Genomic DNA, 13554 nt, shown 5'->3' on the forward strand with positions numbered 1-13554 from the left:
TAAAAGGCATGTAGATGTGGCATTTAGGGACATGGTTTAGCATGCATTTAGTAGTGTTGGTTTAATAATTTGATGATCTTGGAGGTCTTTACCAACCTAAAGGATTCTTACGACTGTATATACATAAAATATTTTCAGAAAAACGTGGAAACCTGTTGTTTCAACAAGATTCAGGAAAAAAAAAAAAAAGTGGGTTTCTTTTTTAAATTCCCTAAAAAAGAAACCAGTTTAAATTTTATGGAAAGGATTTCTTCAGTGTAGTTTTGTTAGAGAGATATATGTTAGAGAGAATGATTTCAACAAATTGCTCTCCTTTTTCATTCTATGCCTGAATGCAACTTGAAAACTGGAAGTTTATGACAAAACTGAAAATACAGTTTTGACTTTACTCAGGAAGAGAGGAAGCACAAGATTAATCATGCACAGTTTTCAATATCTTTTCTTTTAATTTTTTTATTATAATCATTTTCATTGATTAATGATCCAATATCAGTAAGTAAAACTTCTCAATAAAACCAAAAATAATTTCTCTTATTTTCTGCATATGATGAGAGTACAAAAAAATGGGTACAGAATTTGCATAAAGGAGTTCACTGATGCTGGATGCTTCATATTTGGGATGCTCTGTGTTCTTGTAAGATCTGTAGTTCTGAGGCCTTTTCAAAAGGCTGACCTGAATTACTAACTCCAACTTTAACAGCAAGGGAGAAATCGTGGGTCTTTTGAAGTTAATAGCCAGACTTTCAAGGTTTTCAAGGGATCTGGTTTTTCATCACAGATCTATCTAATGTAATAAAATCTAGATCATCTAATCCCTAGTCCTGGAATTTAAGCACTGGACTTCATTTTTACATTGATCACTGAATAGTTCAGAATTAAAAGAGAATATTTTTCCCCTATTGATGTAACATCTCAGGGATTGGCAAATCTAGGTGGTCCTACCACCCCTAAGAGAACTGAAAATTTTTAATGGAAATTGGAACATAGATGAATGAGCTAACAGCAGGGTTCAATTTTAATGACAGCAACAAGGATTTCTGTAATTAAGCACATTAAGGCAGAACAACCTCTTTGAATTTCAGAACATCTCTAGTTCATGCTCTAACATGTGTTTTTCTTACATTGCTTTAATCTGCATCCTCCCTTCAGGCATCTTACACTAAGGGCTTGACAGACTCCTAGCTGACAGTAGCTGGCATCCTTTTAATTGACAAGGGAAACCACTGTTGAAAGAGATTGGGAAGAGCTTCCTCTCTTCCCTCAGGGTCTAAATGCTCTGCTTTCACAGAACTCCTGCAGGACCTGCTAGCTACAAACCCAACCTGAAAACACAGATTTTGCAGAATCCAAGGAAAAGCTCACCTGAGCTCCCCATATGCTTTAGACCTTTTTACTTTGCATTTTTGCCCAGTGTTCCAAGGGGAAGGGGGTTGGTATTTTATTTGTCACGTGTCTGATATTTTACCAGAAAGTGAAATAACTTCTGTTTTCACAAAAAAAGGAAAGCATTTGTTTATGTCTCACTGGAAGCAGATGCAAATGAGAGTTTACCTAAAACTTCTTGTGCATATAGTTATGAGATGTAAGAACACATCCCTATTATTTTGCTGCATCAGGCCCATTGAACGTACCTTGGAGAAACATAAACAATGTATAGAAAAGTGTTTGTATTGCTCATAAGCAATCCCAAGAAAATATTTTATGCCACATTATACCAAATGCATTAATAAATTTGTCATCCAGCTGTGCTGGTTTTCTTTGACAAACTCTCATCATATGCATAAAAACTCTGTTTAGGCTGTATGCTTCTGGTTAAGGAACTTTGCCTTCCTGGTTAGTATTTAATGCATCTGGTGCCATGTCAGTAAAAGCAGTGGTTTTTTTAATCACTTGTTCTGCCATTTCTATGATCTCAGTTATTTCACTCAGCTTGCTGCCTATGATTTATCCCTCTTGACTGTATTCAGCTTGAATAGCCATTACCTGGTGATCTGCTCAGATTAATTGTACAGATACTTTCCAAAGCAGACTGTTTGATGTCTGTTGTCTATGTGATACATTTTCTGTGATCTGTTCTCATAACCAATATTCATGGCTAGGTGTTGCTGACTGAAACTTCAGTTATATTCATGCATGGCTTTCAAAAAAGACTGAACTCCAACTTGTCAGGACTATTGTAACAATGGTGGAATGATTATGATTAAAGCTAAACTGATATTTCCACTTCTGCAGCCAGTGTTTCTGGTTTTATTATTTAAATCTTCCAAAGAACGAAAATGGATTACCCAGATGATTTTTTTTCTGATTTCCCTTTTTATTTTCTTTTCTAAAAAATCCCCAGCAAAACAAATGCTCTAGTTTCATTAATCTATTCTTTCTTCACTCCTGAAACAAACCAGCTTCTGTGGATAAAGTGCTTGACATAGTAACATGGTTAAAAAAAGCAGACTGGTAGACATAAGACATACACTGAGCTTTGTTATTAGAGACTTTTGAAAACAGAAGCCTTGCTGAGATCTCAGAAGCCATTAATGACACGGATATTTCTCATTATTGGCTCAATTCTGTATCCTGTTTGCCAGTCACTTTAAATCCAATACCTTCCACAATCCAATGTGGGCATTGATCTCATTACAGATTAAAAATGTAAATCAGAGAAGCTTCTCAAACATGAGTAACTATCATGAGGTTCATGCATTGCTTTGCTTTTCTTCCCCACTGTACCTTTTGGGGTTTTTGCTGAAAATAAAAAAGCAGACTGTCTTTCCAAAACCCTCACACTTTTTATCAGAAAGATATGCTCTCGGGTACTATATTCCATTAGAAATTGGAAGCTTTAGGCTTAATAATTTGGAAAATTACACACAGTGTAGTGACAAAAACAAAATAAGTGTTACAAACCACTTTCAAAATGAGATACACCTACCCAGGAAGAACCTGCTCAAGGGGAAATGGTTTCCTCTGGCAGCTTATTCCAGAACTCTTAAACCTGGACCCTGCAGTGTCCAGCAGTCCCCGGACACTCTGTCCCCAACAGAGGACTCCCCAGCACCGACAGAGGCTCGGCACTGCATCTCCCACCCACCTGCCCCCAGGACAATATTTATTTCATCAGCCTGCAGGAAGCTGAATACATAGATAAACCACACTATTTTGCACACCTCTGTTTTGAAGAGCTGTCCAGGATAAGTAATGTTGGCCAGTGTTGTGAGAGTCTCTAATTATTTTTTTTGCTCAGAAACCACATGCAAACTAGTTGGCGCTTGCTGTCTCTTGTCATCTGATGTGACAAAGCAATCTACACTGTCCGTGAGCTTCAGAACACATACTGACAAAAGAAGTAGTTTCCCTGGTAACAAGGACCATATGAAAGCTCTCAGAACATATCCTCCCCAGGAGTTAATTTGTTTCAGATGGGAAAGGTGATTACTTATAAGAAAAAAGAGAAAACAGCTGAGCTATTAAAGGATGAAATAGTAAAGAGTAAGCAGTGTTATTTGTTCCACTTCCACTGTTTTCATTTATATGCATGATATATGTATTTATATAGAAATATATACATTTTTGTATAAACTATTGTTGCATAAGAGCTAATACAATGTGTACTGTATTTGGCAGTAAAGAACTTCGCTGAGGTCTTCATTAGAGCACCAAAAATGAAAAATCATTTCTCAAATGTAAATTCAGATATTTCACAAAGATTTCAAGGATACAAAGAGATGAAAACACTGCAGGACACATGAACACAGATCTAGCCAAAAGATTAGGATATGACAAGATTGTGAAAATTAAAAAAATGAAAAGCAGAATAAATAGTGGCAAAAGTCACAACAACATTCAAAAACAAAGCTGTGTATGCAACTATAATGTTCTTATGCAGATAACTCTTAGGAAAAGTAGAACCCTTCTCCTCTAGAATAACTGAAAGGATTATTGATATAGATGATCCTCCAGATGTGGAGTGTGATTTATGGCTCACTAGGCATTTCAAACAATTGCTCTTTGACTGAAAGGGAAAACTGCCTGAGCATGCATGAGCTGAAGAGTAAATGGTGTCCACAACTGGGCATGGCAGAGGCAAGGAATGTCACACAACTCATGGTGTGAAAGGTGATCAGCACAAGGAACACTTCAGTCGTTCACCGATTCAAGAGTGGGCATTTGCTCAGCTCTTTGATCATCATATCCACAGAGATCCTTTGCCATATAATTTCAATGAAGAAGCATTCTGCTATGCTTTATAAAGACCTATCTCTTAAAAAAAAAGATGGTCTAGACATTACTGGAAAGAGAAGCAGCAAATGAATCAAATATCTTTAAAATGAAAACTATGGCTACCTAAATGAGATTATTGAAACCAAGGGGTTTCTTAGTTGATAGTTCAGAGGTTTTTATCAGCTTGCTTTTTTAGGTGGGATTTGTTAACTTTGGCTTTGGTAGGGTTTTTTTGTTTGGTTTGTTTTGGGTTTTTTGTTTTGTGGGGTTTTGTTTTTCTTGTTTCCTTGGGCTTTGGGTGTTTTTTTGTTTGTTTGTTTTTTGGTTTATTTTATTTGATTTTGTTTTTTGTTTTTTGTGAGGTATGTTTGTTTGTTTGCTTGTTTGTTTGTAGTTTTCTTTGTTTATTTTGCTGGTTGGTTGAATTTTTTTGTTTGGTTTTTACAGATGAGTGGGGAGAACCAATCCGAAAACCACAGATTGACCTTGATCTTTACAGAACACTAAAACTGTTAGAGTTGAGGTAGGGGAAATTAGAAATGTCTTGATCTCTATATTCTTATCGTGACTGTGATTATTTATCTGCCACTTTTCAAAGAGACTATAGCAGTAGCAATTCCTTCATAAAGGTCAATATTTTTCTTGTAAGTTCTCAACAGCATTAGTTCATTCTAGTTTTCATGTACAGTGTTATTATTTTTTTCTTTTCAGCTAATGAAGGTATAAAAATTAGTACCTGTTTGAGAAAGTTATGAATAAACAGTTAATAATAATGGATATATTTCAAACCATTTTATTGAAAAAATAAAATATACATTACCACGTCTTTTTAATATCTCTGTTCCTAAAAAGTAAGGCATGAGTTGTCAGTTCATACAATTTTGCTATATATTTAAAATGTACAAAGGAATTCCTATAAATTATACTTTCTGCAGTGTGCCACTGCTCAAATTAGCTGGAAATCTGAATTGAGCTGTGGCAGGAGTCTGTGATTTTCTTGCAAAAGAATTCTACTTTCGGAGAGTATGCAAGTATGCCAGAATTTCCTCTTGGTCTCCAAGTGTTTCTCATTACAAATCAAGATATTCCTTTTGTTTTTAAAAGATGTGACTGACTTGGAGCAAAACTTTGAGGAATGTCTGAGTGTCTTCTGTCAAGTTTAAAAGTGATTTAGGTGCACTACCTAGAGACAACTAGGACAAAAACATTTCTGAAGTGTCTGAGAAGCTAAATCCTTGTACTGCATAGACCCATACTTGGCGTTTGCAGATTATTCTGAGTTGGAAGGGACCCACAAGGATCATCAAGTCCAGCTCTTAAGTGAATGGACCACACAGGGATTGAACCCACAACCTTGGTGTTATTAGCCCCATGCTCTGGCCAGCTGAGCTAAAGTGTTCTATAATCTAATTCTCCCAGATCCTAAAATAAGCTATGAGATGTTGTGGTACAGAAATGGCGTTCCCCAATTTAATGTTCCCACTGAAATACTCCAAACCATGCATCACTCGCTCACTTCCCCATTCCATTCCCCTTTCCCCTCCTCCCTGCAGTGGGCTGGAGAGGTGAACTGGAGGTACAACAGGTAAAGATCACACGTTGAGATAAGAAGAGTTTATTGGAAACAACAATGAAAAAAGAAACAAAAAGTAACAGTGACAATACTAATCACACAGCGTACAAGAGAAGGGAACAGTTCACAGAGGAGTGTTCACCATGCAGAGCCCAGCAACACCTGAGTGCCCCCTCCACACCGCCTGACCAGAGGGGGCTCCTTCCCCTCCTGCCTCCTGCACATGCCCCGAGGTGGTATAAAACAAACTCCTTGTCCTAACCATGCCCCTCCTGGCTACTGACAACGTGAATCCTGTCTTTCCAGAACCAGGACATGAGAAGTTTCAAACCTTCCCATCTGCTTTTCTGTCAAACTCTTTCTGCCTGTGCACACACTGGTGCTGTCTCAATGACTGTGAGTGTGGATTTGCTTTTATATTAACCACGAGAGATAATTTGAAAGTTTTAAACATTTCTCTTTTTTGTTTTGCTTTGTCATTTTCCCTCTCCCCTTTATTTAGAGTACAACCTCTCTAATACTAGACAGTAGAAATATTTAGAAAGTGTATTGACTAATGCACACAAAATAAGAAGTCTGATTTCCATCTCCTTTTCAGAGTCTTTCTTATTGCTAGAAGTCCTCAGATTCTTTGTTTTTTTCCTAGGGAAGATAAAATCTCCCACATGTTTATCTTCCCACTTTAGAGTCTTTACCACCACAAAAGTCTGTGGGCTGAGGAGCCCAGTCTCCTTCAAGGAAGATAAAATCACTTACACTGTCATTTTTATAGCTGTGCTTTCTGTTTCTGAAGGGCTGCCCTCTTATACAGATGACCTCTCACTCCTAAAATAATTTGTGACACATTTTTCATTTCTTTTCTATGGCTGGTAATTTTTATTGCCTTCTCTCTCTCCCCCATTACTTTTGGACAATGACTTGTTAAAAGTCAGTGTCACAATTAGTAGCAATCTCATTGTCCTGCAATTTAATATTGGTAAGTTTCTCCTGTCTTCTTTGAGCTTTTACTTCTGCTGCAAAGTGTAGGATCTAAAATATAGATAATTCCAACCAAAAGAAAGGTGGCAAATTAAAAAAAAAAATATTCAAATTAAGTGCTGACTCCCAATATTTGTACAGAAATATTTTTACTCTCATACTAAATTTTAATTGTTATTGTTTCTTTTGAGGATTTATTCAGTCCTAACTAGGTATCTGGAGATTTTCGTATAGTCCAAAGGGAACCAAGACATACTTTTGAACTGAAAATTAATTCATACTCTGATATGAAGTTATGAAACCTCATAGTAGAGAAAATCCTCTACATTATTATCTAGCCATAGCTTTTTTTCCCTCCCCAAATTGATTCAAGATGCATTTTATCCCATTTTTCCAAGAGGCAGAGCAAGAATATATGCCATTAGAATAGCTGTTGATACCATAAAGCCATCAAATAAAGAACATAATTTTAAGCTAAACAGTGGAATCCTGTCACAAACTAAACACTCCATCTGGTGCCATTTATCTGAAATAACTTCTTCAAGGCACCACTCCCATGAAACATACAAACTTCAAACAACATTATTTTACTACAAATATGGGCTATAAAACTTGATAGAAAAAAAAGGAAGCCATAAAGCCCTCAAGTTCCCTCTGAGCCTGAGCTAGAATCCAGATCTTCCTGAATTAAGTCACTTTCAACATGTTGTAACAGATGACTGAAGGTCCCAGTAGATGTAAGTTTTATTTTCATAATTCATTCTCAGCTTGGCTGAGAGCAAAGTAGCCACCTCCACATTTTTGGCAAGAAAACTTTCTTTACTGGAATAAAGGTCTGCCTCTTCAATGGGGTGTTTGGTGAGAGACCAGGAAAAAATAATATCTGATTTCCCTTACATTTGACTTCCTCTCTTTTTTTATTTTCAAGCTTTAGCAAGAACACTCTCTTCCTCCTTCAAATCCTCCAGTCCATCTATAATTGCTCTATTAGCTCCTTTTTGATCCACTCATATACCAAATATTTTATATCTGTTTTACAAATATTGTATTTTTAATGACACCAAAACCTGTAAGCTTTGGAAGTTTCTTTTTTTGTTTTTTGTTTTTTTGTTTGTTTTTTTTTTTTTTGCCTCAGCTTTCCAGTTTACTAGCATCTGAAATTCTTTTACCCACAGGAAGATTATTACACCAACATCATAAACCTGCATTTTATTTTCCAGCATAACAATGACTTTTCTTTTCTTTTAGAAGATTTTAAACATTCATCAGAAGTCTCTGGTCAGTATATCACTCTTGTCCCTACAGTGTCTTTTCCTTGAGTATTTTCCTATTCTAATTATGAGCCAATCTATGCTGTAGACCTTTTCTTCCCACTATCAAATTTATCCTCACCACAGTCAGCATGATAGCCTTTCCACAGTAGAATCTCTTGTATTTATTAGTATTATAAAGAAATGTGAAGGGGTTGCTACAATAATTCAGCCTTCATAAACTAAACATGTGTGCTGTTCTTGCACTAACCTGAAACAAAGCACAAAATATTTTTCATAACTGAAAAAATTGTTCTGTATAAATTGGTTTTTATACTATTCTGAGCCAAAAAGAGAAATACTTAACTACTCAGATAGCAAACCTCTCAAATTAAGAACATGAGATCTCTGTAGACTTTTACAGAACACCCCAAACATACTGTTGTCGACAACAAATTTCTCTTGACACAGATAATCTGCCTCATTTCCCTCTGAAATAGAAACTGAAAAAAAAAAACAAACCCTGGAATGGAAATTCTCTGGTGTAGGAGACTAAACTAGGGAATTTATGGTCTGTTTGGAGCTTGAAAGATGCCATGTTTTACCTGAAAGTCATGAAAGGGAGTGGACTTGGAGAGGAAGAATTTACCTATTATGCTAAAACATTTTATGTGTTGAATTTGAATGAGAACAACTTTCTGAAAGCTGCAACTTTCACTGAGGTCTGTTATCCACAACATTAAAGTGAGGATGGTTAACAAAAACACATCTATGAAGTAGAGTAAGTGGGAAAATTTAAGCAAAACAAGCAAAAAAAAATACTTTTGAGAAAGTTGCAAAAAATTGAACAGAGAGTTTTATATTACATTACCATTCTCAACTTTACCCCATACAACCTATAATAGAGAAGAGTAAATTTGTTATTAGGCAACTCCATGGTGCTACAGGGGAATTACATATAATAAAAAACTAATAGAAATTTTAATAGTGGTGACGTACCAAAACCAATTTTAAAATGCTTATAACTGTATTTTAAATTCCATAGTACTTGCAGGGATATATCTAAGTTTTTAACAGAATGAGATGCTGAGGGAAGCTCTCAAGGGTTCCTGGAAGCAACTTGTTAAAATTCTGTCACCAAATTGAAGGGAAATTGAGATTAATTTTAAAGTCTCTAATGCAATTCATACTTTCTCTGAGTAGAAAAAAAACATCCCCACTAGAGATGGTCCCTGGTAGTCATGAAAACAACTAACAAAGAGTAATTTATTTTGCTTTTGGAATGCACAGCACTGGTCCAAATTACATTATCAAAATATCTTGGGGATGCTATAAGCCAGGCACCTACAAGGTCTTCACGTGCACCCCCATCCAATTACAAGAACTGAAGTTTACGCCCTTGTGTCACTAGAATGAATATGATTTTCTCCCTCCGTTGAAGGAAGGCTTGTGGGTTTTTTTACTTTTCATGGGTAAATATACCAGCAGATTTTCTGGTCTAACTTCTTGAAGTATGAGGATAGTTGGTAGTTTAAAAGAAGCTGTAGGAGAAAACGTATGTTACTGCTTGATGGTGGTAGAATGAGAAGATTCAATGTATTAGAACATTGTCGCAATGCATCTGAATATGCAGATGAACTTAAAGATTTTGTGATTGACTTTGAAACAACTTCATGCTTTCATTCAACTTTATTGTGTATTCTGCCATGTGTTTTATCTATACAGAAGGAGGTCTTAAGTGAAAATTTAGGCTTGTCCCTGTAAACACACAGGCACTTAAACAATTGAATATTTCCATTACCTTCTGGGAGACCAAAAGAATGTATTTGAAGTGAAGCATTCACATCTACAGTTGCAAGAAAGCAATTCAATGAAAGTATTATGGTCAAGCATTATAAATTGAATTCTGTTTCAGCAGAAAACTCTACATCCTGCCATAGCAGTGGTATGAAATTGGAACTTAAAATTTGCTTGCTGTTTTTCTTCAGTAGCCATATAATCCTAGCTCTTGACAGACCTCATACACCATCCTAAACCTTAGAGATTGCTTTGTTTTTTACAGGTTCTATCAGTATGAACACACCAGTGGAGGAATCATATTTTTCCAACTAACCCAATTTTTCTGTATCTTTTTTTTTGAGCTAAGGTGAAGAGTGAACAGTTTAAAGAAAGTTTAAAACATAAGCAAGAAAAAATAGTTTAGAGGAAAGCACTACTAAGCAAAGATCAATAAAATACCCTTAACAGATTACATTCTTATAACAAAACCATAGCTGTTAAATATTTACTCTTAGCATAAAACTCACAAAGTGTACCCTGAAGTTACTTATCAGCCAATATATCTATCTTTAAGTTGTTCTGCAATATTGTGAGAAATTTCAAAAGACAATATATCAGAGAGAAAAAAAACTACCTTGAAGATGTAGAAATCTATGTGTTCTTGGCCACTGAAACTGTTGTGGTAAAATTTGGTAGCCAAACCCCAAAATTTGTATTTAAAGAATGTATTTCTAAAATATTTCCAAATATAGTTCCTATTATGCCTTTTTAACAGGCAGAAGGCACAATTTATTATTTATGACAGAGGCAAGACAATCTGTTTGAGTAAATAACATAAAACTATGGGTTTTTTTCTCTGTAAGAACTACACAGATATGTTTCACATAGGATTTTGGTAGTGGCTTATTCCAGCATTTGCATATTGTGATGGAATGCTGTAATTTGATTTAGATAATTTTCACAAAGATGTAGTAAATGTTCAGATTTTTCAGCTGTACCCACCTTGAATATCAATAACAATCTGGCTTTTGGCTTTAATGGAAGTGAACCAATGACATAGTACAGCTTAAATAAATGAATGTATAACAGCTGAGAAAAGAGGAGCTTAGTCTGCCAGTCTGAACATTGTCTTGTTACCTCTCTGCATTAAATTATGTTTTAAGTACCTGACTACATAGCACAATTTTTATTAGTTAACTAATAATATAATAATGTATTTTTTGAGAACTGTTACCTTTAGGTTGAGTAAAACATGAACAATATTCGTTCAAAAGGGAAATGAAAGAAATAATAGAATACCTTTTTTCAGGGCTATTCCTTTGTCACACCACAATTAGAGACTAAGCTTGTTTAATTGATCATATTGAGGTACTAGCACTGCCTGATACATCTGTAATATAGTAGCAATGTAAAATTATTTCATTTTTCCAATTGAATGAAATTATAGGAACTTTCATTCAATTACAGTTTCAGCTGATAACCATGCATGACCACAATACATCTCTGTTTCTCCTGGTTTAAAGAAGGTTAAACCTTGTAAAGACAGACTTCAGATGTTCACCATATGTAAAAAAACCTTCAAAGTAAATGATGTACAGCAATGGTCAGTCCTAAAGGAAGAACAATCTGCTAACACCATTTGGACAAACCAAGATTTAATTTTACAAGTTCAAGTAGATGTGACAACAGAATCACAAGCCTGTTTCTTGTGTCACTTCTCCATAGGCTTCACAATCATAATAAGAAGCACTGTACTCTTGAAGCTATATTTCTGACATTCAGAGGAATCTTTCTCTTTAGATGTCAAAATACACGTCACAAATACATTGATCCATGTGACCTTATTTTCCATGGTTTGCAATTCTACCTTTCACCAACATCTTTTATACCTTCACATTTTCCTCCACAACAGGCAAAAACCTTAATTCTTTTAAGAAAAAAAGGTACATGTGCAAACAGTCAAATATCAGACCTATATTGATGGTTTTAACAGCAGCCAGTAAATATCATTATGTATTTGGTACATGCTGCAGCTAAGTGCAGCATTCTAACCAGCAACTGTGGTCACACCAAGGAATGTGGTTTATGGCATGAGATGTATGGCATAAGCATCCTGCTCCAGAAACAGGAGTAAACTATTGGTGAAATGGTGCCTCAGAGCTAACAAGAATTAGCTATCTCAAATCTTTTCTCTATCAATCAGAAAAATGGAAATCAAACCAGATCCTATAGCTATCCTAGCCTCCTGTAGTTTCAAATGCTTCCAAAGAATACTGGAATTTCAAATACAGGCATTTATACATCTATGCAAAACATGCAAAGCCAGGCTACGATGTTCATACAACAAATACAGCGAAGTGGTTATAACTTCCTTGATGTTGCTTAGCCCAGAAAATATGCCCGTTTAATCCTAATATAATTAAGATCATTTCCTTAGTCTGAGAATTTAAGGCTCTCCTGCAGTTGAAGTGGTCCAAGAACTAAGAGCGCCCTCTAAAACTGGGGCTGCAAATCCTGTGTGTGGATGGAGAATTCTAGAACTATTGTCACTCTCCATTGCATTTAAAATTTGTGTTTCCATTCAGTAGAAATGTATTCTTATATTTAGTGCTTTGACAAATAACATCCCTGAAAAAAGAATTGAGAGACCAAAAGTGAGCTTCTTTGGGCTTGAAATTTGGCAAAATGCTTTCAAGATCACCCTTAGGAACACATGTGGTGATGTTACTCCACGCGGCCCCAAGCAACCACTGAGAGATTTGTTATTTCACTTTAGGCTATCTTTTTTTCTGGAGATTGAATTTTAAAGATGAAAACATTATAGTTTAAGGACAAAGGTTCAACCTGAACATCCAGTTTCCCTGTGGGTTTTATTGAAATTGTTTTTGTGATCTTGTGCCTAAAAATGAATTGAATGCAACACAGCAGGCACTGGGTAACACAATACTGACATTCAAAAACAATTAAAGTGGCCCCAGCTTTATTAATAACCTGGGAATATTGTGTTTTCTAAAACAGATGCTTTAGTTATACCACAGAAATTTAATACAGAGCAGTTGTTATGGAATCAAAGCATATGGTTTATAATGGTGCAAATCATTGATCATTTTCTTAATTTAATTTGCTTTGTTTGGCCATTCACTCATAGTCTTTCAGAAGCTATATTAATTATTTAAGCCTGAGGTACCTGGCAATAGCTAATTTGTCATTAATACAAGTCACAGAAATAGATGTTTTGATGGGTAGAGTAGATTTTATCCCATGTGCCAAAGTGAGAAATAAATTTAAACTAGATAAGGCCACAACTCTTCAAGGTATTTGGCAGCAAAAAAATTCAAAGACCAATGAAACTTTATGTAAACAAAATCCACAAGAGAAAATAAACAAAACAAGCCAAAATTCTCCCCATTTTTTTAAATACCACATAAGAAAGATTGTGTTTGAAAACTGGAATTACTGGCATGTTTCCCCAGATACATTCTGCAAATTCCTACTTCATTAAAAGAACACTTCATCCACTAACACATCCACAATTAAACCCTATCCTGCTGTCATGCTTCCTTAGATAAGCTGGTATTTTCAAGAGACAATCAAAATATTTTGGAAGGTTTGCAAGCACTTAATTTAAAATGTATCTCTGTACAGTCCTTGTATTTGCACAAGACCTGTATCACTCTTCTCTATAATTCTCTTCCATGGCTTTTTTGTCTCTCACATCAAGCCTGAACTTCTGTCCTTGGCCTTCAACAGGTTCTTCTT

This window comes from Onychostruthus taczanowskii, unplaced genomic scaffold (assembly GCF_017590055.1).
Source record: "Onychostruthus taczanowskii isolate IOZ18803 unplaced genomic scaffold, ASM1759005v1 scaffold4, whole genome shotgun sequence".
In the NCBI taxonomy this organism is placed as follows: domain Eukaryota; kingdom Metazoa; phylum Chordata; class Aves; order Passeriformes; family Passeridae; genus Onychostruthus; species Onychostruthus taczanowskii.